The following is a 5,725-nucleotide window of genomic DNA, read 5'->3' on the forward strand; positions in this document are numbered from 1 at the left end:
GTGATAAAGTTCTGGAATGTTCTGCCCGGGGAAGTGGTGGAGTCCCCATCCCTGGGGGTGTTTAACAAATCCTGGATGTGGCACTGGGTTTAGTTGAATGTTGGGGCTGGGTTGGACTCGATGATCTTGAAGGTCTCTTCCAACCCAGTGATTCTGTGAATTCTGTGAACTCTGTGAAAACACCGCCTAAAGAAAGTTCTTGTGTGCACAGCCTGCTCTGGTGGGCTCTCATTAAGGTTTACTACGCATAATTTGTTAAGGTCTCGTTCGTTTGAGGTCTGACCATGGGAGGTGCTTTACAGTGAAGTACAATTGAGAAACCAGGCTCCCTAAAGAAGGAGGAATGTTTGTTTTTAAGAGTATGACCACCAACATCGCCCTGTCAGGAGTTGGATGAGGAGTCCTTAGACCAACCTCTGAAATGGAAGTTCAGCTTGGAACAAATCACAGAATCAGAGAATATTGGAATGGTTTGGGTTGGAAGGGCCCTTAAAGATCATTTCCTTCCATGGGACTGGAAACTCTGCCCTTACCTGCTTGGAAAGCCCAGGGCTTTTCCCTGCCTGTTGCACTGCCTTTCCCTCATCCCATGAAGATGGGATGCTCTGGTGCATCCACCCCTGGTGTTTTTATGGGTTTAAAGAGCTGCTGTCTCCAAATTCAGATGAGCTTTGCAGAGCAATAGTTGGTACTTATGCAGCTTCTGGGGAAATTCGGGAGACTCTTAAGATGTCCCCTGAGTTGGGAAAATGAATGGTGGGAGTCCTAATTCTGAACTGATGTGGGGAATTTGACCCCACGTGTACAATGTGCGGGTTTGGTGACTCTGCTCCCAGCACCAGGAGCATCAAAATGAGCCAGAGCCAGGTTATTGTATTGGCTGGGTACCCAGGCAAAGGAAGGAATGATGAATCTGACTCCATGTTCTCAGAAGGCTAATTTATTATTTTATCATACTATATTATATTAAAGAATACTATACTAAACTGTACTAAAGAATACAGAAAGGATACTTACAGAAGGCTAAAAGATAATAATGAAAACTCCTGACTCTTTCCAGAGTCCCGACACAGCTTGGCCCTGATTGGCCAAAGAGTGAAAACAACTCCCAGCAGAATCCAATGGAACACTCACCTGTGGGTAAACAATCTCCAAACACATTCCACATGAGCACAACACAGGAGAAGCAAATGAGGTAAGAATTGTTTTCCCTTTCTCTGAGGCTTCTCAGCTTCCCACGAGAAAACTCTTGGGCAAAGAAATTTTTCAGAAAATGTGAATGCGACACCAGGTCTTGGGATAGATGGACCTGGGAAAAAGAAAAAGCTGAAAAATCTGTGTTAGAAGCCTTGGAGAGAGGCTGTGGAGGTTCTCCATGGAAATACCTCAATTTCCACTCAGCCTTGATGGGAAACACGTTCTACCTACCGATCATCCTTCCCATCTAATCTGTATATGGGAACAGCTCTGTAACCAGGAACTTTTGATGATTTGGAGGACAAAGGCTCAGCACTTTTCATGGCATTAAATGAGGAATAACCACCCGGATTTGTCCAATTTCAGTGATCACGCTGTGGGGGGATTCCCATTTTTCAGCTGTATTTTTCTGTACCGAGAGATGTTTCAATTACAGAATCCCAGAATCACCAGGGCTGGAAAAGACCTCCAAGGTCATTCAGTCTTTGACTGAACCCCACTCTGCCACTGAACCTTATCACAAAGTGCCATATCCACCTGATTTTTGAACACTTCCAGGGATGGTGACCCCATCACTGCCCTGGCCAGCTGTGCCAGAGCTGAACCACTCTCCAAATGAAGAAATTTCCCCTAAAATCCAACCTAAACCTCCTCTGACAAAACTTGGGGCCATTTCCTCTTGCCCTGTCCCTTGTTCCCTGGAAACAGAGCCCAACCCCCACCTGCCTCCCTTAAAAATCCCAAATTTTCTGTGAAAACTCAGTTTTAGGAAGTAGAATTGGGAGATAGGTATAGATTTTTGATTTTTTTTTTTTAATTGCTATTTGGGGAAACTGATTTTTTCCCTCTGGTGACTCATGAAAAATATTGACCAAATGCACTCAGGCTCTGATTTGTGGTGTCCTCCAGTTGTGTCTCTGGGTTTGGCCCTGGATGTTCTGTCCCCCAGGCACTAAAAAGCTCCAGAACTGCCCCTCCCTGAAGTAATCTCACTGGATTAATTCCTGAAACTTCATTACAGTTCTCAAGATAAGAGCTCATTAAACAGCGTGCAAATAACCTTGGAAAAGGGGATTTCAATATCTGCCCTGAGAGGTCTGAACCTGAGGAATTGGGATGGGCTGGTTGATATTCCTGGGTGATGTTTATCTCTGTTATCCTCAGGAATTGTCACCTGGGAATCTCGCTGCACCAGGGACCTGCTGCTACCAGGAAAAATGGGAAGGGCTGGCAGGAAGTTGTTTGCATATCTCTTCTTCTGGGTGGGTGACTCAGGCAAGAAATAAAGTGTAATATCTGTTAAAAATATCTGCGAGATCCTGAGGCAGGGGTGGTGTCTTGGCAGCACTTTTTGTGTCCAAAAACACCCCGAAAAACCACGGATCCTCCTGGACACTGGCACAGCACAAACCCACAAACCACAGGTCTGGGTTGCAATGGAGCAGGAGCATCCAGGAAGGCAGAAGGGAGAGGGAGAAATCTCACCTGGAAACTGCAACAACAACAGAAATCACAAACTTGCTTCCCCCTTCTGCCCTCCCGCCCTATTTCTCAACAAAACTTTTTTAAGTTTCAGATTTTAAACGTGCTCTGAATGGATAAAAGGCTGCACCAGTGCCTGGGGAATGGCAGGAAGGCACGTGCTGTCATGATTGGAGCAGGGAGAATGTGCTAATTACATAACAGCCCAGGAATTTGGCAGTGCTGCTGCAGAAATAGGGCAAATAATCCTCTTTCCCCATCACCTCCTTCCCCAGCCCTGTCTGCTTTGCTTTTTCAGGATGGAAATTTAATTTTCAAACCTTTCCACACAGACTTTTAACCTGGCAAAAGTGGGAAAAACAACGTTCCCAGAAGCGTTGCCATACCTCGAGTCCAATTATTTTTCCCTTTCTAAAAAAAAAAAAAAAAATCTACTGAAGAGTCATATTTTGCTTTGGTGCTCAAGAAATTATTCCAAATCATGCCATAAACTGGCGATGGCTTTGTTTGGCCCCACTTTGCCTGTGGGCAAAGCTTTGGCCTGGAATAATTTCACATTCCTGCCACTGCCATAATTCAGCACTGCAGGGACACGAGGACATCGGTGCTGAGGTTGAGCAGAGAAGCAGTTTTCCTGCTTTGTGAAGGAAAAATGGGGACAGAACCACTGCCAGTGATTCTGGGGACACCGAAGAGTCAGAGCTGCGTCTCACCAATGGATGTTGAGACAGGAATTCCCCTCACACTCTGGAATAAACACCTTCAGGAGTATTGCAAGGCTCTGGAGGCTGCAGCAGATCACCAAAGGACAGTTGTGGAGTCCTTCAGGCCTGCTCCAGTCCAATCCCATAAAATCAGCCTCAGGTGCTCCCTGCTCTGGCATTCCCAGCTATGGAAAGTGGGAAAATCAGCCTTCAGACACTGCCAGTGCAGAGCAGTGATCCCAAAATCGCAGAATTCCAGAAACCCTGAGGTGGAAAAGCCCTCCCAGCCCGTGGAGTCCCAGCTGTGACCCATCCCCACCTTGTCCCCACTCAGTGCCACCTCCAGCCCCTCCTGCAGGGATGGGCACTCCAAACCCCCCTGGGCAGCCCCTGCCAGCCCCGAGCACCCTTGCAGTGATGGCTGTGGGGCCTCCAGAGCTCCTGGAGTGCCCATGGGCGTCTCCACCCACATCCTCCTTCCCTCTGGGTGGGCGGCAAGGCAGGTCTCATGTCCAGAGCTGAGTGCACAGGATCCCAGAATGGGTTGGGTTGGAAGGGACCTGAAATCCCATCCCATCCATCCAGTGCCACCTCTAGGGACAGCTCCCACTGTGCCAGGTTGCCAGGCTACAACCCCCCTGTGGCAAATGGCACTGGGGGCACCTGGAACCAGCCAGGAAATCATTCTTTCCTTTCCTTTCTCCATTTGCTGCAATGGGCTTTGGTGCTGGTTTCCATCCTGGATTCAGGAATGGGAATGCCAGAGTGCTTTGGGTGGGAAGGGATCTTCAATGGCAGCTCATTGCAGCCCAGGGCCAGCTCCCACTGTGCCAGGTGCTGCCAGCCCCAGTGCCCAGCCTGGCCTTGGGCACTGCCAGGGCTCCAGGGGCAGCCACAGCTGCTCTGGCAATTCCAGCCCAGCCCCTGCCCACCCTGCCAGGGAACAATTCCCAGTTGCCAAGATCCCATCCAGCCCTGCCCTCTGGCACTGGCAGCCATTCCCTGGCTCCTGTCCCTCCATCCTTGTCCCCAGTCCCTCTGCAGCTCTCCTGGAGCCCCTTCAGGCCCTGGAGGGGCTCTGAGCTCTCTGTGCTCAGATGAAAAGGATGGGCTTCCCAAATAGCTGGGATCTGGGGGGATTTGTGCTGGGTTTTGGTGGGATCTCAGGTGTCACTCTTGTTTTTGGTGGAGCCCTCAGTACAACTGTTATTCCTGTGTAAATTCATGGGCTTAGAAACAAGCTTCCTTGTTTTATCCACCTGGAAGGGAGATCCAGATTCCCCTGGAGCTGCTCCTGGACTCAGAGGGGTCACTCTGAGTGTGGGACACCGGGCACAGGGAGCGAGGACACTGAGGATGCTGCCCCACAATAAACCCAGCTCACCACGTCCCTCTGTGTGACCTCTGCTCATCTCCTGGTGTCCCCGGAACCTCAGCCTGTCCCCAGGTGTGACCTTGGTCAAACACAGCCACCTCCAAGGCCATTATGGCAAAGCCACCCCGATGTTTGGGCAGATCTGGAGCCGCATCTTTGAGGGATGCTCCAGCACAGAGCAGGAGTGAAGCTCCATCCTGCAGCACGGGGAGATTCAGAGGGGTTTTATCTCCCAGGCAGACAGCACAGGGTGTGTGGAGCTCCTGGAGGACCCTGGAATGCCTGGGAATTCAAGGAATGCCAACCTCTTCTTCAGTGGGCTTTGGTTCAAGCTCCTGCATCATCCCCAGGTGAGAGCCAAGCAAAGCAGACCCGGCCTGTGGTGCTTTTTGCTGCAGTCAGCACCAAAGCGCCAGCTGGTGACAGCCCTGAGGATCTCCAGGAGGGGCTGAACCTGATCTCAGACTCCCAAAAACACCTGGGCATGCTTGGCACCCACGTGTAAAACTATCCAGTGTTCTAAAAGCGTGGGCTCAGGGCCCCAGGAATATTTGGGCTGATGGCACGAAGGGAGTTCTGGCGTCCACAGCCAGGCCATGCAGAGCTGAACATGGATCAGGAGCCAGGTTTTGTCCAAAAGCAGCGCTGGGCCAGGCCCAGCCAGCCCCAGGAACAGGCACAGAGCAGCTGCAGCCCCAGCCCAGGTGCTCAGTGCACACACGGGCTGTGCTGGATCCCCCAGGGAATTGCACCAGGATCCTGCTCCTGTTCTCTCTGCCCATCACCAACATCTGCAACACTGCAGGGACTGCAACAGTGCAGGGACTGCCACTCCTGCAGGGACTGCAACACTGCAGGCACTGCAACACTGCAGGGACTGCAACACCTGCAGTGAGTGCCACTCCTGCAGTGAGTGCCACTCCTGCAGTGAGTGCCACTCCGGCATGGACTGCAAAACCTGCAGGGA

Source organism: Geospiza fortis, unplaced genomic scaffold (assembly GCF_000277835.1).
Source record: "Geospiza fortis unplaced genomic scaffold, GeoFor_1.0 scaffold32, whole genome shotgun sequence".
NCBI classification, from domain to species: Eukaryota; Metazoa; Chordata; class Aves; order Passeriformes; family Thraupidae; genus Geospiza; species Geospiza fortis.